The following is a 26,166-nucleotide window of genomic DNA, read 5'->3' as shown; positions in this document are numbered from 1 at the left end:
ACTGGTCCATCCTGGACCAAATATTCTGACGACAGAAAACAGATGCAACAAGCAAGACAAAGGTATTTTGCAAAGGGTAAGAAAAGATGCCTTCTTTTTTGTAAGATATATTTAAAGAATAGAGTGATATATTTTGATATCCTAGAGGAAAAGAAAAGAAAGAGAATGATAAGGTATAAAGGTTGAAGAGAAACTGCACTTGACACAGGATTTCTTGGGTAAGAAAATTAAGTGCTAGAGACAGAGAAGTGAAACAAGATGCTACAAGACAAAGTAGTGCAGAAGTGAATAGGGGTGCCTTCTTTGAAGGTTGGGCGTCAGGCTGGCAACTCGGCACCGTAAAAATCTACTGCCAATCATTAGCGGACCGGAGTTCCGCTGTGGCGACCCCTAACTGGGAAAAGCCGAAAGAAAAACAACAACAAAATATACCTCAGTTGTTAATAAAGAATGCCACAGGGAAAGGTGCCATTAAATGTTATGCCTCTCAAAAAATACAGCAGAACAAGCTCATGATGTAGGCTTATCATGAATGGTTTACAAAAGTAGTATAGTGTTTTAATATCACATATGATTTTATGGAAATAAAAAAGAGACAGCAGAAGACATGTAAACCACTGGGGACTGGTCACGCTATTAAATAATTATAAATTTGTCTGAAAAATTATGCAATTAAGAAAATCAAGTCCAGACAAAATATATAAAAAAAAAAAAGTGGTAGGTTTCATGTCTGGATAAAAAAAATGTACATGAAAGATCTGTAGAAACTATGCAAGGATGTGAAGTTGTTTGAATATGACAAAAGATAATGATCCAACAGTACATGGCAGTACTGCATATATGTCACAGCAATGCAAGTGTAGAATGAAAATATAAATCCAGACAATAGATATTTATGAAAACCCATGATTAATTAACATACTGATAAAAAGTTTAGAAAGGAATGGGAAGCTGAAATGTCCTTAGCATGCTACATTATATGGATTATAAAAGAAAATAAATAGTAAAAGCTAAATGAGAATGTTCAACACAATCCACAGATCCACAACCCCTTTTATTGCACATGGGACTGGGCTGTCACTTCCAAAGCTACAATCATCTCAAGTGAAGGTTTACACTGCCGGGTGGTTAGTCCTGCAGCAGTAGTTCTTCCATACCTCACACTTGCATGCACACTCACATCTATGGCCAATTTAGAGAGTGTCCAATCCACCTTCTGCATGTCAGACTACATTATACACAAGGTACAGAATATTCTAACATTTTGGTTTATCGACATGTTATTTTATATTTTGTTAAAGCAGAAAAATAAATTCAGCATATAACAGTTTGTGTACTGTATGCTTTAAAAGATAATGGGATTCAAATTAATCCTAGTAAATGTACTGGACATGAGGAATAAATCATAATAGAGGATATAAAGTTTTCGAGTCAAACCTCTTCTACATTACAGATAAGGTTTAGAGACAAGCAAGTGTGGGAAGAAATACAGAATGCAACAGTGGATAAAATACAGAGAACTACTGCACAATTGTGGAAGAAAAAAAAACACTCTATAAAGTTTGTTTCATTAGGCTTGGTGGCTTACATTTCATGCATATAAAAGCAGAAAGTTAAACTGCCAAGCACTGTTTTGGGTGATATGAGGTTTTCTATTGACTCTGATTAAAAGGAGAGGTGTAATGTAATTTTAAGATGCAAATATGGTTCTGTTTGCTGCATACACATTGTCAAAATAATGTCAGGAAACTAGATGTGATGTTTTTAGAAAGTAGCCTGAAAAAATGGCAAAAACACTGCAAATTAAAGAAACATATTACAGTACAAGAGTTAAAGAAATGAAGCAAAGAATATGATGGGAAAATCCAACACTGGAACTTTGACACTGAAAACAGGGACAAATGTGTCAAAGTTTCATGGATCACAACTGGGATTAGTTAAATGAGCTTACTAAAACAGAATTCAAGAAAACATAAAACTAATAGAATTTGAGGATATTTTCTTTAAATTGGAAGCCTATGCAAAAATTAATACATGCAAGAATACTAGTCAAAACTTTATTTTTCATAAAAGTTTTGAAAAAAATACCACTCACTGGCAGTGTGTAAAAAAAGGTCTGTGGAAATCTGTGCTCTACCTCATAAAACAAATACAAATTAGATGTTCTCACCACAAAGAAAATATGCTACTCTATGCCATGTGCAAAGGACTACCTCGCAACTGTCTAGATTTTCGCAGAATGTCCAGATTTTTGCCTCTTAGTTTTGGATTGTTCCTTATAAAATGTATGGTTTTCTGGCAAATCATTGATGACTGAAGTCATTAAATAATCCTAAATAATGGCAGACATTTGGTTTTCAGACTTCATATCCTTCCGAGATCATATAATGATGCAAAACCTGTCATTCTAGCATCTTTTCAAGTTTATAGGAGAAATATTTAAAAACTGTCCCTATTTTTCGGCTTTTGTCCTCCCATTATCTCTAGCTTTATCCAGATTTCTTGCACTGAGAAGTATGGTACAAATGTGAGAGGATTCAGCTTTCCTGGATATTTTATAGGCCAAATTAAGGTTTATAACTGTTGGAGTCATCTTAGAAGATGTTTTAACAATAAAGGTTTGCAAAACACTTTTAAAATAGGGACTATATTATTGCTGAAGTATATATGTTAAACTTAGGCTAATTTGAATGGAAATGTTTTACCTATAAATATAATTAATTCTGTATATAAAATGATAATGAAATGTGTACAACCTGAACTATTTGAGACTGTAAAACATATATATATAGTGTGTGTGAGTATACTTATTATACACACATATATATATATATATATATATATATATATATATATATATATATATACACACACACACACACACATACGTACATATACATATACACACACAAACACTACATAATATAAAATTCATAATATCAGCAACTCAGAATATCAAAACCTTTTTAATGCAAGGGTGCAAGTCACCCTGCAAACCCCTTTAGAATACATGTCACAGAAAGACATTCTGAAATTTTCTGTAGAATGCCAGCAGGAAACTGAGAATAAAGAATGTGCCCTCAGTTTAGAAGCCAACGATCTAAAGAAAGAGTTGCTTGATTTAATAGAGACAGATAGATATATTAAGATCAATGAAAGAAATATATTACAGAAAGCCAGTAAAACCCAAAATGTTAGAAGTCTGATAAAACAAATTAACACAGTAATCAAGGCTATCAACAGAAATCCATGTGATACAACAGAAGTAAACAGGATATATTACTGTGCAAATAAATTAACAACAGATAAAAAGTCTTACCACAAAAATACAGGGCAATAAGGGAAAGGAAGTGAAGAAATCAAATGCTATCATGGAAGTTGTATATATCCTGTCAGAAATCTTTCCTGTCAAGTTCCAAAGGGTAGCTGTGAGAGTTCCAAAGAAACCAGATATTGGTTAAAGGATGACATCACCTCTGGTCACCGACTCTAGTACAATACACACAGAGCTTTGCTAAAATCTGTGGCAGCATCTGAAAGCTATAACACAATTTCAAACTTTCCACCCTTCCAGGTTTCTCTGTTAAAACATATACATTTAATCAGTTATAATAATATGGTCTGACATACATGTACATTTCTTTTTTGTCCAGTAGGACCCAATGTTGATGCATTTTTAACACAGGCAACTTTGCAAATACATTTTTCACTCAAATGTGTAAAAAATCAGTGCGATAGGCAAATAAAATTCTTTACAAAACTCCAGCCAGCTATGCTGGCATATGTACACATGTACTGCCTTATTCTCCCTGGCACAGAAGGCACTACCTCATAATATCATACCCCCCCTTTAAAAACTCAAGCTAGTTTTTTTTTAAGTGACCCTCGAAAAACATTGCTTGAGAAAAATTGGCATGTCTGGTAACACATCAACCTACACCTTGTCTTGACACCCCATCTGCATTGGCACTGCTGACCCCACTAAGGTGCTGCACTGTCATGTCATATGCCTGCAACCCTAGGCTCCACCTTGACAACTGGCATTTTGCTGGCTGGCACAATGTAGCCATGGGATTGTGGTCTGTAACTACAGTGAATTTCCTTCCATAAAGAAATGGCCACATTTTCTGCAGTGTCCATGCTATGGCTAGACATTCTTTTTCTACAGCTGCATAACATTCCTCCCTGGGTTGGAGTCTACGACTGAGATATACAACTGGGTGCTTTTCTTCCTGTGAGGAAACCTGACTGAGTACCACCCCTACCATATGGTTCAAAGCATCCACCTGCACAACAAATTCTTTGCTGTAATCTGGACTGGCTAACACAAGGGGTCTTCCCAAAGCCGCTTTAAGCTTTTGGAATGCCTGCTTGCAGGCTGGGGTCCACACTACCTTCCCTGGCCTGTTTTTCCTCATAAGGTCTGTGATCAACAGATCCCCCCCAGACTCCTCTTGCCACCCACTGTAAATATTCTGCACCAAGGCCTCCCTATCATGGTAAGGCTTCATCATATCAACATGGTACATTGCATGCCCCTGCCTCCTGCCTAGCAGGTTGACCATGTAATTAAAATCACTGACCTTCCTTACCACTTTTCAGAAGGTCCCCCCCAAGCTGCCTGCAGCTTACTGTCTCTGACAGGAATGAGTACCATAACTTGTTGTTCCACAGTATACTCTCGAGTTCGAGCACTCCTCTCATACCAGACACTTTTCTGCTGTTAGGCTCCTGCTACATTCTCCTGAGACAAGCCCATGAGCTCCTTAAGCCTTGTCCTGAAGTTTAGGACATATGGCACAACAAACTCTTTGTGGCCTTCACACTAACCATCCCGCTTCATCATGAAATCAGATCTAAAGGCCCCGTCACCCTATGCCCATACAGCATCTGAAAGAGTGAAAACCTTGTGGATCCTGGGGGTACTGCTCTGTATACAAACAGCAGATGGGACAAATACTTGCCCCACTCTCTCAAACTGGTCTGCAAATGCCTATAGCATGGCCTTTAGTGTAGAGTTTAACCTCTCTACAAGACCATTAGTCTGGGGCTGGTCTTTAGGTGCTTAACCCCACAGCGCTTCCACAGACAAGCCAGCATGTCTGACATGAAATTGGCACATCTGTCAGTCAGTATTTCTCTCAGGAAAATTACCCAGCTGTAAATCTCTAGCAAAGCATTTGCCACCTTCTCTGCCTCGATGGAAGACATAGCCACCACCTCAGGCTATCTAGTAGCGCACACTACTACCACCAGGATATACTTCTTCCCTGTGGAACTTGGGGTACTCATCCATAGGTACCCTCTGTAATGGCTCCTCAATCACAGGCAAAGGCATCAAATGAGTCTTGACCTTGTTTCCTGCTTTGCCTAACTTTTAGCACTGCTCACAGGTCCTGCAGTCCCCGTTACATTCCTTGCAATCTTAGGCCAATAAATGTTCTACATAATACATCTCTTGGTACACTTTATGCCCATATGACCAGCAAAAGCTGGGCTATGGCTAGAAGTGCCAGAAGATAGGTTCAGGGCACTACCAACTACTGTATTACCTCACCCTCTAGCCTTCCCTCAGGAGTCCACTCTATACAGTAACCGTCTGTTCCAGTATACAGTCTCCCCTTTTTCCTTGAGAATCAGGTGCCTCCTAAGCTACCTCCCTCAAGCCTTGTAATGTAGGTTCCAAAAGCCGAGCCTATCTCAAATTCTACCTTTGTGACCCTTCCCAGCTCCCTTTCCACCACAGGCCAGGTTTCTTCTGACACAGGTGTCTCACTGTCAGACTGGGTACTACCACTCACCTGTGGCTTCCAGTTACCCTGTCCATAAGAACATCAGTACCTACCAGCAGCTGTGCCTCACTGCTACAGGGTAGCTCTCTCCCTGAAATAGTTACCTTACCAGCCCCAGCTTCAGGTGTGGGATCTATCTGGGTCTCCACCAGGTTACCTGACCCACATATGCCTGTCTCCAACCTGAATGTGTGTAACTGCATGCACACATGGTACTGCATTATCAAAATCATTCCCTATCAAGATATCTGCAGTGATATCCTCAAACACACCTACCTGCTTGCTTCCTTTCCACCCTCCCAGTCAAGGTGAACCCTGGCCAAAGGTATTTGGAATGGGGTCCATCCTAAAGCTCTTACTGGTGTGGACTTCCCAAGCAAGTACTACCCCTCTTTAACCACTGTAGGCTTCACATTGGTTATGGTCAGAGGCTGTGTCTCTATTAGCAGTGGCCTGTCTTCCATCCACTAAGACAGGATACAAACTTCAGTAATAATTTGGTACACCTGTTGTCTCCAGACAACTTACCACTGTCATGCTGTTATTCCCACTTGCTAGCTATTTTATCTTTTGTTCCCTGCCTTGCCTCAGTGGACATATGTATGCTACATGGCCCCTCTGGTTACATTTTAAACATCTAACCCTTGGTCCTGGCTGTGTATGTGAACTAGTGGCTTCCCCTGTTACTGGTGCACTTTGTTGGGGGTGGTTTAGGCTGCCCACCATGGATTCCCCTATAACCATGTGCAGCACAGGGTATCCCCTTCTTGTGCAGTGATGCCCTGCTTGCTATGTAGGGATCCCTTTTTATCCCCAACTCATCTGCAGAGTTTCACTCCTGGTCTGCCAACCACAGTCTCATGTCCTCAAGCAAAGTGCTAAGGGCTTGTTCCCTCACCAAAAGCTCTGCCAGCCCTTTAAAAGTGGTGACGTGGTACCCACTTACCCTCATATAAAAATAAGTGCTTACTTCAGCAATATAATCACATACACTTCCATCTGCCTTCATCTATGCTCATAAAATGTTTTTCTGCAAGCGTCCAGTGTTAACTTAACATTCCAGTAAACACTGTTTTACCTTATCATAGTTTAGACAATCATTATCAGACAATTTAGAAACAACAGTTACAGCTTTACCATGGAGTAAGGGGGTCAGGAACTGTACCCAGAGCCCTCGGTATATATACTATTTAAATAACCTTTCAAATACATGAATAAAACTTTCAAAATCATCACCCTCTGTAAACTGTGGAAGAAATATACTGAGCTTTACTGCTTCTGGGGTTCAGTTACTCCCTTCCCCATTACCTCCATGACCCTACCAAAAAGTCAGCATCTCCCTTCTCATGTTGGTGTCGTTTCTCATTTTTTTCGGCCTCCAAATGCCACATTCTGTCTACTGATTCTAACTCCATCTGTTCTGCCTTTTCTTCGACCTCCAAACATCACAGACTCTCTGTTGATTCTACTTCCAAATGTTTGGCCTCCAGTTCAACTCTCTAACTCCAGCTGGATATTTAAGTCCTCTGAGAAAGAGGTACACTTTCCTGTTCTAAAGACTGCACATTCCCATCACCAGCCTAGTTGTCTTCCGGGTTGCTGGTCCATGCTGCAGCTGTGACTAAGGCTGAAATAATTTCCTCTTTAGTCAGGTTGGCATGCACTAGTCTTTTGGCATTGCACACATTGGCCAACTGGTTCTTTGTGAGCTTACTATAATACTCTGCTGACATCCTTGCTGGCTTTCCCCAACTAAACTAATCTGACAGAAATAAATAAAACTGCTGTGAAAATGAAACTCTGTATGTTTACCTTGTGCCTGCTGACAGTACACACACACAAAGTGACAACTGTCTACCATCTGCTGAAGTTCAATTAATATCCCACTCGGTAGTCACCGATGTGATGAGTCCCTACTCCACGCCAGCAATCAAGGAGACTCAGTCCTCACCGCTGACTCTGGTGAGGGATGGTCACTAAGAGCAACGATGAATTCACACAGTATTTTCAGATGCAGCCCCCTGCATCAAGCACAATTTTCCTTAAGAGCACAAAGACCTGGGGCTGGTCTCTCTTTCTCTATCCATATCCACACAAAACTCCACACTAACCACTTTAGAGCACTGTGTCTCTGTTCCCAGTAGTTGACACACTTGCATATTTGAGTTTCATACACACACACACACACACACACACACACACACACACACACCTGGGAAAAGATGGCGCAGATTTACTAGCTGTGTCCCTTTCTGCCCAGACTCTGAGGTAATCACACTGCCACCAGTCAGCTACCTTAAGGCTCTTACAAAGGGTGCTCAATTATATTGTGTAAAATTAATACCAATACAAACGGTAGGGTGTGACCAAAGCAGCAAGACTTTCAAGAGTGGATACAGTGTTACTAAAACAAGTACTCTCAAGACGTTAAAAGTATTCTCTAAAAGACCAGCCACAATGAAAGGTATTAAAATACTTAATGATAAATAATAAAACAGAAAACAGGAGAATATTAAACACAATAAACAACAGAGTTTCAACCACAGAGACATAAAAAATAATAGTTGGACAGTTTCGCACAGATGCAGAAAACAATACTAAACTATTCTCATTAAATGTCCCTAACTACAGAATTACTATTCCCTGACTATTTACTAAAGAAAGGCAAGCTGATGCGAGATATATATTGTGTCAGAAATCTTTCCTGTTAGGTTCCAAAGTGCTGCTGTGAGAGTTCCCAAGAAACCAGATGCTGGTTAGAGGATGACATCACCTCTGGTCACCTAACCTCTGGTACAATACACGCACAAAACTTGGCTAAAATCTTTGGCAGCATCTGAAAGCTATAACACAATTTCAAACTTTCCACCCTTTCCAGGGTTCTGTGTTAAAACATATACATTTAATCAGTTATAATAACATGGTCTGACATATATGTACATCTCTTTTCTGTCCAGCAGGACTCACTGTTGATGTATTTTTAACACAAGCAACTTTACAAATTCATTTTAACTCAAACATCTGTAAAAATCAGTGTGACAGTCTAATAACATAAAATTCTTTACAAAACTCCAGCTAGCTATGCTGGTATATGTAGACATGTACTGCCCTACTTTCCCTGGCACAGATGGCACTACTTCATAACATCACATCGGTATCAAACAGACAAAATTACAAAGCAATTTAGACAAGAAGTGTCACTGTTAGAAGAGTATAGAAGAGGGAGCAGATAAAAAAAACTTAGATACATGTGATAAAAAATGCACAATTTAGAATCTATTCTACACTATTGCAAATTATAAACTAAAGATATCAGAACAGGCAGAAAAAACATAGAAGATATGCAGATAAATATAAACTATAAAATAAACGATTATTTTATGACCCAAAAAAGGTTTTATAGAAAACTGCAAAACAAAGCAAAAGGAATAGAAACACCTCCAAAAACTGAAGAAACAGACATTTTGGAAAAATATCAAAGACGACCCTGTGGAGCATGATAACGATATTGAATTGATAGAAATAAAAGAAACAGTAAACATTCAAATGTAGAGGATATGAAATGGGGTGAATTCATGTCCAAAGAAATTAAAACAACATTAAGAAAAGCTCCTAACTAGAAAACCCCAAGCTCAGATGCAGTACCTGACCTCTGGCTAAAAGAATTAACATCTTTACACAAACATTTAGCCCCGAGTAAGAACTACTTACATACACAACCTGAAAAGGTACCAACCTAGTTAACAGCAGGAAAAACAATTCTCCTCCTCAAGAGTGAGCCTGCAAGCTATCATAAAAACTATACACCAATAACTTGTCTTCTGGCGATGCATTAACTATATACTGAAAATTATGCTGACAGAAATTATAGTCATTTAAAAGAAAACTCAGTTATGGTAATAGAACAAACTGGTATCAAAAGAAAGTAATATGGAACAAAGGATCATTTGTTGTTAAATCAAGTTGTAATGGAAAATTGCAAAAAGGGGAAGAATCTAAGTATGGCATGGACAGATTACAAAAAAGTATTTAACAGCAACCCACATTCATGGATAAAAAAGAGTGCTTACAGATGTACAAGATATGCTCTACACTGAGCAATTACATTACAGTGACCATGAAACAGGGGCAAAGCACTATGCAGCTAAACCATCGTAAAGAACAAATTATTACCCCAGGGCTAACAATTCAAAGAGGGATATTCCAAGGTGACTGCCACCACTGCTCTTCTGTCTTGCCTTTAACCAATTAAGTGATCTACTTAATAGATTAGGTCATGGTTACAATTTGGCTCCCAGACAACAACAAAGTGCAAAGACTTCTCATCTCATTTTTGTGGAGGATTTAAAACTGTAGTTGTTTGTCAGATAAGGAGCTAAAAGCACACTTGGAAGAGGTCAACACTTTCTCAGATGATATAAGTATGTCTTTTGGTCTTGATAAATGTGCAAAAGCAACATTTAAAGCAAGAAAGCTGCAGCATCAAGAAATATCAGTCTGGGTTTGTGATGCAAAATGCTTGCAACTAGGACTGTGTTGATGTGGTCTGATTGCCTATGTAGTAAGTGATGGTTTAATAAAGATGTTTCTTGTTTAAAAAAAGGCATGAAGTGAATAATTTATGCAATATTGCTTAGGTTGTATGATATATAGCAATATACATGAAGTATAATGTTTGTCATGTTAATATAAATTGATTACATTTATATGAATGTAAATTTGCTTATGTCACAAATGATAATTCAATAAAGGTGTTTGGAAAAAAATATCAGTCTGGGATAGGAATGTGATATAAAGGAACTTGAACAGGACAGACTATAAATATATGGGAACTGATGAAAAGTATACAATAAAAACATGAACAAATGTGAACAAAACTCAGTAAGGATTATATTAGAAGACTAAAATTAATACTGAAAACAACTCTGACATCAAGGAACAAAGCACAGACTATAAACCAATTTGTGCTTCCTGTTTTAACTTACAGTTTTGGAGTGAATGACTGGCCCCAAAAGTTACTGGCTCAGCTGTACAAGAAAACAAGAAAAATTCTTCACACTTATCAAACAATATATAAAAATTGGTTTACTATCATAATGTGGAATGGCAATTAATCGAACATGGTTTGGTCAAATGTGTTGTCCGAACAATTCGTAATGCTGAAATGAAATATTCCGAACTCATGTTAATGAAGGTTAAGTCTCCATTCGCTAATATGAAGTCCATGTTATGAGTACACGGAAGATCTGGAAATGTACCCTTTTCCTTACTGTAGTGCAATCTCTGAGTTAGTACACATAATTTGCAGGGGGGTTGGGGGGCAAAGGGGGCCTGCCTCCCTGCAAAAAAAAATCCAGTGTAGATTTTTTTGTTTGTGTGTGCATCTTTGTTCGATGTTGAGTGTCAGGACACTCTAACATAAACCTTACAGACGTGGGCACAGATGATGAATAAGTGTAATTGAAGTGCAGGAGTCAGTGGTTACACTTTCACTACTTTTCGGTAATTTTGAATGGTCGTTCATGTTGACCATCGTAGTTTCCATTTTTGACATTCTGCCTTATTGGTATTACCAAATTTGATGTTAGGAGTAAAATACATTTTGCCATTCAACATTATAAGTAAACCATCAAAATCAGTGCATACCAAGATTATATATTCCTTGTTCTGAAGGAGGTATGGGCCTACTCGAAACTGATTACATGTATAGATTTGCAATCATAGGACTGCATACGTATCTGCCAACCTCACCAGATCTAAACACAGTGAAAGTTTTGTGACACGAAAAGAACAAATTTAAGATGACTTTCCTGCTTAAGTTAGTAGAAGCATATCGGTGTGAAGTGCTAATGAAAACCAAACCAGAAGTAGACAAAAATCAGGCAGCAGCTGAATGTGCCAAGAAAACAAAAGAAAGAATATAAGGAGAAGCATCGGATGAGAAGGCAAGAAATAGGAAAGAGACACAAATACAGTTGCAAATACAAAAAACTCCAACAACCTCATGACCTCATGCTGATCAGGATCTGACGCAGGAATGGTTAGGGAGAGGAGAATTTAAACCAAAATATGAAAGGTTAACATAAGCAGCCCAGGACAGTGGACTATATACAGGTTGATTTACAAAGTCTGTTGAACATGTGTGAGAAACAGATAAATGCAGGTTCTGTAAAACAGGACTGGAAACAGTCGCACATCTTGTTGCTGGGTGAGATACACTAATGGCAGAGGGCCTGTATATACTGAAAGGCATAATAATGTGGCAAGATTGTTGCACTGGGAATTGTGCAAACATTACAATACTGAACTAGCTGAGAAGCATTGGAAAAATGAGCCACAAAGCATTATACAGAATGGTGAAGTTTATACCACATGGGTTTACCCATTACAAACAATTAAAAAAATAGAAGCCAGAAAATCAGATGTATTAGTCCATGAAAAGAAGACAAAAGTGGCATAGATCACTGAAATTGCTACACTCAGCGATTGTCTCTCCCTATATGTAAGGCACAGTCTTTGGGCTTTTCCCGGTTAGGAGTCACCACAGCGCAACTCTGGTCCGCTAATGATTAGCAGTGGATTTTTTTACGGTGCCGAAGGCACACCCATTCACGCATGCACCTACCGCCAGTAAAGTCATAAAATACCAGAATTTTGCAGGTAGAGATGAGGGTAACGTGCAAGACGGTTACCCAGACAGTTCCAATAATAGTAGAAGCAAATGGGTCTCATAAAAAAATAATTTACAGTCTTATTTAGATATGCTACTGATGCATGCAACTCCATATGAATTGTAGAAAGAGTCACTTCTGGGTACATCGCAGGTGCTGCGTAGAGCACTTTTGTCTAACATCAAAGATTGAAATACTACTAAATTTCACGAACATTCATCATACGTTGACTTAGGAATGGGGTCCATTCCCATCATGGTTGTCACAAAAAGAAAGTCAGCCTAGCTATCTGGAATTTTGTAAAATGGTTGTGTGTCATTTGTGAATATCAACATGATTCATATGCTTGTGTTACAAATTTATTAGAACTGTATGTCACATAACATGGTTTGTACAGATGTGTGCTGACGAGCTGTTGTAGAGTACTCAGCTTAAAGATGTATCCACAATGTACCCTACTGAAAGAACAAAAATGTATATCAACTACTGTAACTGTGTAAATATGTTTTAGCAGTGGGAACTGGCACATAGAAGGTTAACTTGCAAAACCTCAGAAAAAATAGTTGAAATTAAATTATTTTATAACCACATAATAAGAGAGACATTATCTTTCAGTTTTAGTGCAACAGAAGACAATATCTAGAACTAGAAATTTTTTGTATTGTTTTTAAATATGGAGGAATGTAAATTATTTTATGACTTCCACCAATTTTCAAAAGATCTAAGGTATACGCGTTATCACAGATAGATGCAAAAATCAGTGGTTTTCACCTGGGATAGTCATATGACAAGAAGCAATGTCATGCTGCAAGTATCCCAGAAACAATATTTGAGATATTAATTTAAGAACTCTCAGAGAGAGAATGAACATTTTGTATTGTGTCTTTGACATGACAGCATGAGCTGGAAAACTCACACCACATCTGCCTTGACTTACTCTGTAGGTAAGTTAACTTGGGTACAGTAATTTCTCTTATGCCTTAGATGTTTTCTATACATATTTCAGACTGTCCTGCAATGTTGTTTTAAATATTTCCTGTGATATTGAACTCTGAAGTAGCTGTGATTGTTTACGAAGTATTTTCTTATTCCTTTATTATTTATTTTTAAATATATTTAAACCTTTCAGTTGTGTCTGGAGATATTTAAGCTCTTAAGAGTACTTGCATATCTATTTGGTGACACTGTGTAAGCCACACCTAATAGCCTTGCTCTTCGTCAAAATACCATTTGGATCAATAGTAACATTACACGGTAAGATTGGACACCCTTTGCTAAGGACCTTAACGTAGCTGATAACCAGTGGCTGGTGGCAGTAAAAACTAACTTCTATTCTGGGCAGAAGAGGGCATAGCTAGTAAACCTGTGACAGCCTTTCCCAGGTGTGTGTGTCAGCTACTTGGGCTGGAAGACGAAGCACTGGCTGGACAGAGAGGGTACTGGAGGTCCTGGCTTGGCCACTCAGCTGAGATCTTTAGAGAGAATCCAGTATCTGTCTGCCTGGATGACATGATTGACAAACCACGACGCGTTGCCAGAGATGGTCTGCACCTGTCACCCCTGGGATTCAGGTTACTGGCTAAAGCTCTTGCCACCCCTACAGTGCCTTTTTTAGACAAGGTTCAAATGACAGAACCACCACCATAACAGATACAAGCATGCAAAATCTGAAGGTAATGCTACTCAATGCTAGAAGTCTAAACCTCAAAATGCACTCTCTCGAGGCACTCCTAAAAATGGAGAACATCGATATCTGTGCAGTAACTGAGACCTGGTTCAAGGCTCCAGAGCACACCCCTGCAATATCAGGCTACAACTCTTTACCAACTTTTCGGCCACCAAACCAAGACTGAAACACTAAAGGTGGAGGAGTATCCATATTCACCAAGGATATTCACACCTCCAGGCAAGTTGCCCAACACAATGCATCTGAAATTCCCCAGGTGAAACTAACACTATGTAAGACTGCAATCCAAATTGTAGCTTGCTACAGATTCCCCCACCATGCCCCAAAATTCTCACTACACCTTTCTAAACATACTGGAAAATATTAAGATACAACCAAACAGCTCAATACTGGGTGATTTCAACTACCCTGCGATTAATTGGGAAAACTACTTGGGTACCAACACCTTTTCCCAACAGTTCTTGGAATTCATAAATTCCAACGCCCTGGATCAACTAATCCATTTTCCCACCAGGGGCTCTAATATCCTATTCCTGGTCATTACCAACATGGGAGATAGATGCTCCACAGCAGTGGTCACCCCCTCATTGATCATGTCTGACCATAAGCAAATCACCCTTGACATCCACACCCCCCCCCCAGTAAGGAAATCTCCGTAAAAAACTTCTCCAAAGCCAACTTCATGCTACTCAAGTCTGAAGTGACAAACTTCATGACACCTATGCAGACGGGAGCTGAAAGTTCGACTGCTGAATCCTACACTAAGGCACTGTACGAGCACATCCACTTGTGCATGAATCTTACCACCCCAAATAAAACCAAGACGCTCTCCTCCAAAAAAATGAAGCCAATCTGGTGGTCCCCTACCATAAACAAACTATACAAGAGAAGAAAGAAACTGTTGCAGAGAAGAGGAAAATCCCAGGATGCAAAAAACTCCCTTACCAGCCTCAGTAAGAAGCTGAGATCCCTCATAAAATCCTCCAAAGCTAGTTACGAAAATAAAATTGCCAAGGATTCCAAAGACAACCACAAGGTATTCTATAGTTATGTCAAGAATCAAATGGCAATGCTCATATATGCTCTGAGCTACAACAGAACGGCATTAAATATACTGATCCCAAGGATACCGCCAATATCCTGGCAGATTGATTTAGTGCCAACTTCACCCCCCACCCCTTAAAGGGCCCATCTCAACACCAAAAGATTGTCAAATTCTGGTAATCATGGCCGCACAGGTAGAAACCGCACTCTCCAAAGATAAAAGTACAGCATCCATGGGACCAGATGACATCCTGGGCTGTGTACTATATGAAATACAAAATGAACTGGCACCTCACCTAAATATCATGTTTAATCATAGCCTCACCTCAGGGTTTGTGCCCACTGAATGGTGCACAGCTACAGTTATCCCACTCCACAAGGGGGGATCCACCTTGGATCCCGGGAACTACCGTCCCATCAGTCTGACGAGCCTGATCTGCAAGGGCATGGCGCATTATCATGGAACTTATAAACAAAGACATTGGCAACTTTCAAACATTGGGCCCCACCCAGTTTGGGTTCATGAAGGGCCGATCTTGTCTCCTGAACCAGACTGACTTCTTCAAATCAGTCTCCAGAGCTGTGGACGTGGGTAAGGTGGTCCACACAGCTTATCTGGACCTCGACAAGGCCTTCGACACCATCCTCCACTCTGGAATCATAGACAAACTTACTAAGCTGGGCATAAATCCCTACGTCACTCGATGAGTTGCCAACTGGCTTACTGACAAAACCCAGACAATAAAAGTAGCGACTCCAAATCCAGCTCCAGACAAGTGGAGTACCTCAGGGTTTAATCCTGGGAATGCTCATTTGGCATCTACTTCTCTGAAGTACAGGCCAACACTAAGGGACTCTGGCTAACAAAGTTCACAGATGACTGCAAACTGGGAGCCATTACTAAATCCCCAAATTATGTGGCTATTCTACAAAAGGGCCTTACAGAAACAGATGCTTGGTGCCAGAGCCATGGGCTCAATGCCAAGAAATGTATAGTTATCTCCTTTGGGAAAAAACATGTACTGATGAATTACCACATAGGTGGCAGTACACTAAACACCAAAAGTGTGATGAGTGACTTAGGGACACAGGTGGACAGTGGCCTCACCTTCGATAACCACATCGCCACAACAGTCAGGAAATCCTTCTATGTGGCACATCTCATCACAAAGGGCTTTTCATCCAGAAAAAAGGAGGTCATTGTCCCACTGTACTCATTCCTCATTAAAACCATTATATAGAGTACAACGCCCCATTTGATATGTACCTTACAAGACATCTGCAACAGCTAGAAAGGCTGCAGAAATACCTCACTAAAAAAATCACAGGCCTAAAGCAGATGCCCTATGCTGACCATCTAGTAAAACTCCAGCTATACTCTGTGGCATATCGTCTACTCAGAGGCGATCTTTGCTTAACATATAAGGCTATGTCAAACCCTGAGCTGTTGGACATGCTCCACTTAAAGAAATCCCAAATCCCTCAGAGCCACACGCTTCAGAGATCTAAACCTTGTCATCACAGTGAGCAAAACATGCTGGAGGGATAGGTTCCTGACCAAGAGACTCCCCATACTCTGGAACAGACTGCCCATACATGTCAAGCAGAGCGCCTCCTTGGCCCTCTTCAAAAGGAACCTTGACGATTGGATGGGAGATAGGAAATTCAACCTGGGGATCACGTCAGTCACCCTGCTAGACAGGGGTCCAGGGAAGTAAATATTGTGGGAAGAAATATCCAGGGAATTGTTATGGCTACGCTTGTATAGGCCCTAGGGCCGATAGCCTAGTTCCAAACTATGAACCTACAGCTGTGCCAGTGGTGAGTCTTATTGGGGATCTGGAGAAAGAGGGAGAAATCAGCCCTAGACTGACTGTGATCTGCGTGTGCTCTTAAGGGAAACTACACTTTACTGTGCATGTACTTGTCATCCTCCCAGTGTGTTCCCAGTGGTGAGGATTGAGGTTCCTTGATTACTGGGCCAGTGGTGGGATGTCACATTGGTATTAAAAATCCAAAAATACTTGGAGAAATTAAACCAAAGAAAAATGTTTTAACAAATTAAACTGAAACTGTCACCTAACTCTGAAATTCTGCCACAAAAATACCTCCTTTTAGCTGCACCTATAAAAAGCAATATTTAGCTTATTAACAGAAGCTCAACAAGGGCATGGACAGTGGCCTCACCAAACAGATGCAGATCATACATGGATTCAGCTATGGACATGCCCCCTACACCCCCAGCTAATTACATATACTACCTCCTAGAATGTACAATGTTGGGAAGAGGGCATTTTTATTCAGCCCCGAGAATTGTGCAGTTTTGCACACCTGATGACCATCACCCCAGCTAATTACATATACTACCTCCTAGAATGTACAATGTTGGGAAGAGGGCATTTTTATTCAGCCCCGAGAATTGTGCAGTTTTGCACACCTGACGACCACTCAACAAATAAGAAAGCACCTTCATTCTGTTAAACCGCTGTCATTATGCACATCCATAATGGTGGAGTTAGATACTTGAGAGGAATACAGGCCAACAACCTTATACAAGCCACTAGCAAAAATATTAGAAATACTTGTTTATAAATTCTTAATATATTTAAGACTTCACACAATTCTATTAGATTCATAACAAACTTAGACTTACACATGGAAGCGATACAACCCTGATTAGTCTTACAGAACAAATACAAAAACATTTAGATAATGGCTTTCTTAGCAGTGCAACAAATCTGTGTCTCTTGAAAGCCTATGATCCAGTAAGCCACACACACACACACACACACACACACACACACACACACTTCTCATTCAGACATTCATTTTGGAGTTTCAGCAGAAAAATTGAACTCCAAGAAGTACTTCTCAACATTGTATATATTGTTTATATTCTTAACTAATCTCAAAGTGCTGCCATGACTGTCCATTACCAATGTTAGCTTATGTTTTCTTAAAGGTCTCTTTCTCTTTAGGTCTGTGTATATACATACACAAACACACACACATACGTTTATAGGTCTACTGAATTTTGTCAACATCCGTAACATCGACAACATTAACGCTGACACACTACTAACTATCCAGTGAGCAATAACCTGATCACATGCAAAAATTATAACAGTTTTTTAGCAGGGGGCAAGCCTCCCACACCCTCTGTAGTCATACAGTGTCAGGGACAGGGCATTTTTCACAACTACGAGAACTGTGCAATCTTTCACACCTGCTGACTATCTGTGTAGCCGACCAAACAGATGCAGATCATACATGGATTCAGCTATGGACATGCCCCCTACACCCCCAGCTAATTACATATACTACCTCCTAGAATGTACAATGTTGGGAAGAGGGCATTTTTATTCAGCCCCAAGAATTGTGCAGTTTTGCACACCTGATGACCATCCGTATAATCAACTAAATTTTCTCAACTAAACAGATGTCGGCCATACAGAAATTCAGCTAAATGCAATCCCCCACCACTACCAACACACACAATGTTGATTGCTCAAAACAACTTTAGGCCACAATAACAAATATCTAATTACATTTTGTGACTTTATTCCTGGATATTAAAATGTTCTTAGGTTCACAGTTGAGGACTAGATCAGCTGCCAGTTGAGGTTATTTTAAGCTTAGCCAATATTCTTTCTGGTGCTTGAATTAACCTATCCCATTTGGTGTTAGATTGGCCTTACCCATCCAATGGTCAATAATTATATATTACCCCTAGAAAATGAGATCATACCACTGATAATTTGAAGGGACACATGCAAGGAATAAAGCATTTAGGAGACTGCTCTGTCCTTTAGCAGTACAGGGGACAGTCCTAGGGTAAAATGTTTCACATTCATAGATACAAACTGCACTTGAATATAGACAAGGATGAGCTTTGTTTTACATGGATGGGGCATCTGTTCCTGGCCAGTGGTATCCTCTACAAGATATACATATCCTTGCAAAACATTCTGCTGATGTTGCAGAAGAGATTTAGACCCTATACAGAGTATTAGTGATGCAATTTGACTTGCTGATGTGCAGTAAAGCCATCAAAAATGGGTCATAGGACGCCTTATATAACCGACACAGATCACCCGTTAGCAGTCTGTAGGATACACAGTGCAATGACAGGGCTTTAATCTGTGTAGCACGTGTTGTCTAGGCCTTGTATCCTTTAGTAAGTTATCTTTCTGGGTGTTCCAGTTGTTACATCCATCTGGACAGATACATGCCAAAGGGGGTATTCTACTCAATGACTTACCTAATGAGAGATGAGTAAAAGGAGACAATGACATTCCTAGATCTAGACACAATCCCTTTGTTTATAAGCTGTGCAATATAGAAAGACTTTCTTGCAACAATGGACAAATGCTGGACGAAAGTCAGGCCACTGTCCACATACATTCCCAAATCCTGAACAAATGGGTTAATTCTTAGGGGTACATTGTCAATGTGGTAGTTTCCTGGGGCAGATGACTTCCCAAAGGATACAATAGTGCATTTTTTGGCATTTAATTTCAGTCCATTACTTTGTCACCAGTTATTTATTAGAGACAAACCTTCCTGCAGAATTGCTAAATCACTCTAAAGACCTTAACCTGGTATGTGACATTAACAGAACCTGCTGGAGGGACAGATTTATCTCCCAGCAGTTACCACACCTCTGAAACAGACTCCCACTTCATGTCAAACACAGCACCTCATTGGCCCTCTTCAAACGTGGTCGGGATGATTGGATGGGTAGACGTAAATTTACCACGAGGGTTCCACCTGTCTCTCTCTTGGACACAGGCAGTAGATGCTGATCGTAGAAATAAAGGTAGAACTTGGCTAGCCTTCTAAGGGCCCTAGGGCCATTAGCCTAGTAACTTCCTATGATCCTATTTGAGGATTCAATGACAAATTCTATTTTGCAGTCATCTGCAAACTTAGGCAGCCAGAGTGCTTTGATATTGGATTTTACTTCAGAGAAATAGATGTCAAACAAGAGAAGCCCAGCACAGAACCCTGGAGGACAACACTGGTGAAAATTCTCTGTGGTGGTAACCTCCCCTATTTTGATTTCATGCATCTGTGAGGCACTTGGCAATCCAGTGGGTGACACGGATTTATTCCCAATTGTGGCTGGAAAGTATCCTTAGACCAGCCCACCATCTCAGTCAACAAAAAAGCAATACAAATAAGTAAACATTTTGTTCTTTTCAGTATTCCACATGTTCAACTATGTGATATGCATCACGCATTTGCTGGGAGAAGTTTTGTTTTAAAATCGCTGTTAGTGTAAATTATCACTACAGTCCTTCCAATAACAGCCATCCTTCCTTTTCATTTCTATCACCTCCCACAACTCTAACAAATTAATATTTTCTCCCACTTCCTTAAACACTGACTCCAACTCATTCTCTTATTAACTGAAGTCCACACAGCAATTTATAAAACATCTGTAGTGCATGCAGCATGGATATTAAGCTCAAATATCCATAAAAAGACAAATTAGTTAAGAGTTTCTATAGGGCAAGACCCGATCTTAACAAATGTTAAGTAGCCACTGCTTCAGTTGTCAAGATCAGGTATTGGCTAGGCAGTTAAACCTGCCAGTACTGGCCAGCAAATGGCAGTGACAGAATAAAAAAAAAAAAAAAAAATTTCTGCCTGCTGTCTGTGCCAGCAATGTGTCCCTAACTTTCTGTAACATAACAGAATGTCTTATACTGCCTTTCTGATAGTGCTTACTAAGTGCTTTACAGCTCTGCAAGCCAGCAAAACACAGCACTTTTTTTTCTTTTGTTTTGTAACTAGTAGCACATGGAGCATATAAAGCTTCATACACTACAAATAATTATGTTCAGGTTTCCAATCATAACCCTTTATTATGTGTTCTTGACATGGATGGCAAGATTCACCTCAAGAGCAAATTTCCTGGCGTCCACTTCTCAAACACATAAGCCAGCTATGATTGGCAACCTGCACACAATAGTCTTCATTACTCATAGCTTCTAAAAACAAGCATAAAATGCGAAAACTTCACTGGCTAAATAGGGTCTTTTCAGCAATGGAAAACTACAAATACCATGAAAAAATATCCATTTAACCAAACAAAAAATGGAATTAAATCTGTCACCATTGCCAGATCAGCAGCAAATTCAGGAAAATGCAACTTAAATAAAATTCTCAAACTTTCAATACCGAATATTTTAAAAAGTACATTTCACCCCCGATCCCAGCCAAATGTTTTAGCTATAGCTTTTAACTTAATCAGATACATCTGGAAAAGGCAAATGTACAGAGAAACAGCATATGCACTCAATATAAGAAATAAAGAGCACATCATAAACAGCACATACTGTGACCCCTCAAGTTCTGTGAATGTGTGCACATATACTTAAAACCCATGAATGTTTTGAAATGCAATGAAACTATCTGAAAATCTTAAGAAAACTTTTATTGTTTTGTTTTTCTTGCAGTTACTCTGTTGTATAATGGTACCACCACAAGACCTACTTACTTATCATGCCACTCTAGCCACTCCAAACACTTTGCCTTTGTGGGAAATTCACAGGTAAAATTGCATGACCAATGGACCTGATGGTGATTTTTTTTCTACCCTGTGACCATACGCAGAGGATAAAATCCTTAAAATAGTTTGCTCCCCACTCCCCTACAAACATCAGCTCATGTCTCTGCTCATCCAGTTTCTTCCTCCTCACTTTTCTTATCACAGGATATCAGGAAGCAGAGGACAGCTAGTGACTACAGCCATCTTTCACCTTATGAGTTGCAAAATTCTTTAACGTTCCTAACAGCACTCTTCCTCCTCTTGGCAAGAAGGCAGAAGTTAGGAGGGAAAGCACTTATCTTTTACTTCCTGTAAAGAAGCACGGACTTCTAAGCAAGGCACTGTACAATGACCAGCCTAAACTAAGTCACTGCAATCTTCCAATGGCTGGCTGAAGTGAGTGCACTTCTTATCCATGTTCACATCCCCAGATTCCTTGTATGCGGGTGTGCGTGTGTGTATTACTGCACCTTCCCCATGTTGCACGCCTGTATTTGGAATACAACTGACTCCCTCAGCTGTCCACTATCATTCCTCTTTAGCTAGCTCTTCCCATGTCACAGTCAGTAGTAGATCCCAGATCACCTGAAGACTACCCAGTAACTAAATGTCTATGCCACAGAGACAGCTGGACAGGATATCCCTCTCATCCTGATCCAGTTATATAGAAAAATATGATGATGTTCCACTACAGTCTTTGCAAAAGTTTATTACACTCCCTTTTGAAAGTTGTAACCCATAAGCAGGAAATGAGGACGATGTACATCAGACCTCTCTTTAGGTTACAAAATCTCATTATGTTTTACTGCTCCACTTCCGAGATGGCTGCCAGGAGACAACTACAGAATAACCAGTACTTATTACAGTGGCATAGGTGATACCCTTACGTAGAGAGTATACTTAATAGCAAGTCCTTCTGTGAAATGATTTATAATGTTTCAGGACTATGCTCTCACATTGCCTTATGACATACTTGAATGTTTTAAGAGGGACAAGTGCATAATTGTAGGTAAAATCACGGACAAGTGCGTTTTGAGGAGTGGTTTCAGTCTTTGGAATATTAACATGTTACTGCAATGTGTGCTTGAGTTATTTCGGTTCTCCTCTGCCTACTTTACATCTTTATCATCTGCAGTGTACAACTCTTAATTTTGTATGTGACGTGGAGTTACTTACTGTCCAGTAATGGTGTGTGTGTTTTATAGCCCTTGCATGTACTGAAAACTGGCCTACCATTGGTCAGCAGAACAACAAAGCACCCAAGTGAAGGTTATTTTATGGATGTCATTATTTAGTTATTCATAACTGTTTGTTCACCGGATAAGTTGGATATGTACTGACCCATTTCAGCTTCGGCACAAATTCAAACAGAAGTAGTTACATTAGGAAGTTACTAATGAAGTTTGTCATATAAATAATGGGAACATGGCAAAAACCACCTAATGATAACATTAACATGCAAATACGGTACGATTATGAACATGCAGTCAGAGTGCATAACAATATTACCTAAACTTATATATATCTTACATACAAAATGTACAATATACATAAGACGTGCAATCCCTGAAGTGTATAGCCATAGCGATTTCGCCAGGGCTATTTTCAATTTCGTGAAGGCTGCTATAATAAGGAAGTAGCGAATAACCTTTAGTCCCTTGTCCCTAAAATTATTTATTTCCATTACATCTTCTGCAATATCCTTGGTAATGCTGTTTCCTAAGCCACTAGCTTATAAAGTGTACAATTCCTACCACTGCCACCATTGCGACGCTCTTACTGTACTACTCCTCAGACAAGACAAACACTTGGCCATTCTGCACAAAAGAGCTTTCCTGTAAAAGTAGCCGAACCCTTATTTAGGCTACTTCCTAAACCTAGCCTCAACCACATTTTTTTTTTCAAATTACTTTCTTCTACCCCTCTTTTTTCCCCTTAATTTTTAAACACTCCCCCTAGTTACTTTCCCATGCTTCTTTTACTGCTATCAACTGTTTCCAAGTCATTCTACACTATCATAAGAAAACCGGTAGGCACACCATTAATAAAATATCTTCATTCAGTCTGGCTGCTGCTTCACTTTCCACCATACCTGGCTGACCATATGGTGGACCTGCATCCCCCTTAAAACTTAAATTCTCCTTCTTGCAAATCCTTGATCTTAACACCATCCACCACCTTCTCCTTTATATGCCACATGAACATTCTACCCTTTCATTTTGATCTCTTGCTTCTCTACTCTTCTGCTTCCCAGTATTAATCTAGTGGTTATTTATCCTTGCTGTAGTAGTGTGTAAAACACATCCTCAGACCATCAATTATCAGTTTATAAGTGAAAAGAATGCAGCTGCCTTGAGTCCTGTTCCAAAATGCCACCACACATGCAGGGGAAATTAAAAAAAAAAAAAAAAAAAAATCTTACCCCCGAGAAGATAATGCTTAAGGTGTTAATGAAACTGATCTTCCAAGCTCAGAATTGCAAGTTCTTTCAGAAAAGTTCGGGGAAATAAACATCAGCTATCGAAATTTGTTGTTCCTAAAAAGTAAATAAAATAATAGGTATCATAGTTTGTCACTTTACTAATCAGTATATAATCACAAATGGAAGTTACTAGTTTTCTCTATCGTTATTTTGCCCTAAATGTCCCTGTACAGTGACTGTGTAACATTTTATTTAACAAGAACGTTGGATGTTAATTTGGTAAATTATTCTAGTTCAATAACTCAATACAGTAAAAAATGTATTATTTTAACTAGCCATAACCTATTATATTATTATTTTAGGATATGTCCTCACGTCTTTGTAGAGAAGCATACCTAAAACCTATTCCAATACGTTCTATTTCTAAAGCGCTATCAATATACTTCAGTTGCAGCGTTTTACCATTATAGAAACGAAACTTAAAAGCTGCAAATCATAACTTCCGATCTACAGTTTTCCTCGGACAGGAAAGGTCGAGGATAATACTAAGGCCTACTAAGAAGTCCAGCATATCATCATCAAAACAAAATCCATCACCCACAGGCTGTAACACACTCGTTAAGATAAAGGTTACGCAGTCTGGGGATGTACCTAGCTTAGCGGTACGTGGGCTGTTCACATCAAGTTAACTAAACTCAGCCGAAATGAAGGTGCCAGGACAGTCAAAATTGGCTTTTGTGCCATTGGACTCTTGTAAACAATTTCGTTTACACAAGAACTCCGTTGTATACATCGTACACTCCAGCTACCTGACGCCCATACCGGCAACGTCGTAACGGCTACCGGTCTTGTTGAAACGGTGTTAAAATTAGCTTAAAATTAGGAAGTTAACCAAAACACTCGTACACTTTTCTTTCTCCGCCCACCACTGTAGCACCACCCTCTTCTTCTCTGCTATTTTACCGAGTACGTTTAGATGCTTTTCGTTATCAGACTTTCCAGTGAAAAATTTAATGTCCGTTACAGAGGCTGCTTTTTCTGCTCTAAAGCCTGGGTCTGGTATGTTTTAAAATAATTGACCACTGTGACTGCAGTACTATTATTTTATTTGTCAGCTGACTGAAGAATTGCCAACCTCACACAACTAAAATATGAGTCAAAATCGTGAACAGTTGAAAATAATTAGAAGGGGAGGAGGCCAAGAATTTATTTGGACTGCAGGACGGAGATTGCTTTTCCTGTCAATAAAGCAAACGAGATATAGGGGGATCCTAAGTGAAAGACCAGCGCTTGTAGAGTTTTTTAGTAGAATCTAGAACAGAAGTTGCTGTTAAAAAAGGAATAATTAGTAGCACATACAAAATATTGCATAATAATTTTAAGAATCAATAAGAGGAGATTGGGAAGAGAGACTGGATAAGCAATTCATAAAGAAACTATGAGGGATATATGTATATCTTCCAAGTATGCAACAAAGTCTAGAAGATTTAGGCTGTTTGCATGAGAGTGTTTACATGAGTACATTTACACCCCAAATATATGCCAAAGGATTTTTCCTCGGGTAGTTAGCAAATGTTGGGGGTGTGATGGGGAAGAAAGAGATAACTGGGAACATATTTTCTGGGAGTTGGCAGATTTTAAAGTTTCCATGCAGACTGCTCTGTCAGAGATACTGGGTGAGCAGGTTAGCGTAATTAAGGAAATTATTTTTTTGAGCAATGATACAGAATCGGAATTGCCTAGACATAGTAAGGCCTTGCTAAGTCTAAATATGGTGGCTGTCAAAAAAGCAATTACTAGAAAATGGAAATCAAAATCTAAACCAACTTTACTAAAAGTAGTGAATATAGTAACAGAGATGAAACACCAGGAACTGGGATCTTTAGAAAAGGGTAGGAGCAAATTACATAAGAAAAAATGGGACCTGTGGGAATAATACATGCAGAGGAGGAATGAGAATTAAAGGAAGGCAGGATCTGAATGGCCCATGTAAT

The 26,166-nt window shown here is 39.4% G+C and overlaps 1 protein-coding gene across 2 annotated transcripts in view; it reads right to left on the bottom strand.

The window, feature by feature from the left end:
* Nucleotides 1-25,224, bottom strand: part of ASB8 (ankyrin repeat and SOCS box containing 8) — a 207,173-nt gene extending 181,949 nt beyond the window's left edge. Inside the window, exons 1-2 of one of the 2 annotated variants that reach the window (XM_044083478.1) lie at nucleotides 25,079-25,224; nucleotides 24,173-24,286 (exon numbers count right to left, since the gene is read on the bottom strand). The gene's annotated coding sequence lies outside the window, so the exon portion shown is untranslated. The other variant, XM_044083477.1, reaches the window with a different exon arrangement.
* Nucleotides 25,225-26,166: the final 942 nt, after the last annotated feature.

The sequence above is a fragment of the Protopterus annectens genome, chromosome 9.part0 (genome assembly GCF_019279795.1).
Source record: "Protopterus annectens isolate FY-2018-M chromosome 9.part0, PAN1.0, whole genome shotgun sequence".
NCBI lineage: Eukaryota > Metazoa > Chordata > Ceratodontiformes > Protopteridae > Protopterus > Protopterus annectens.
The sequence above is the reverse complement of the archived record's forward strand: the minus strand, read 5'-3'. Positions and strand labels throughout refer to the sequence as shown.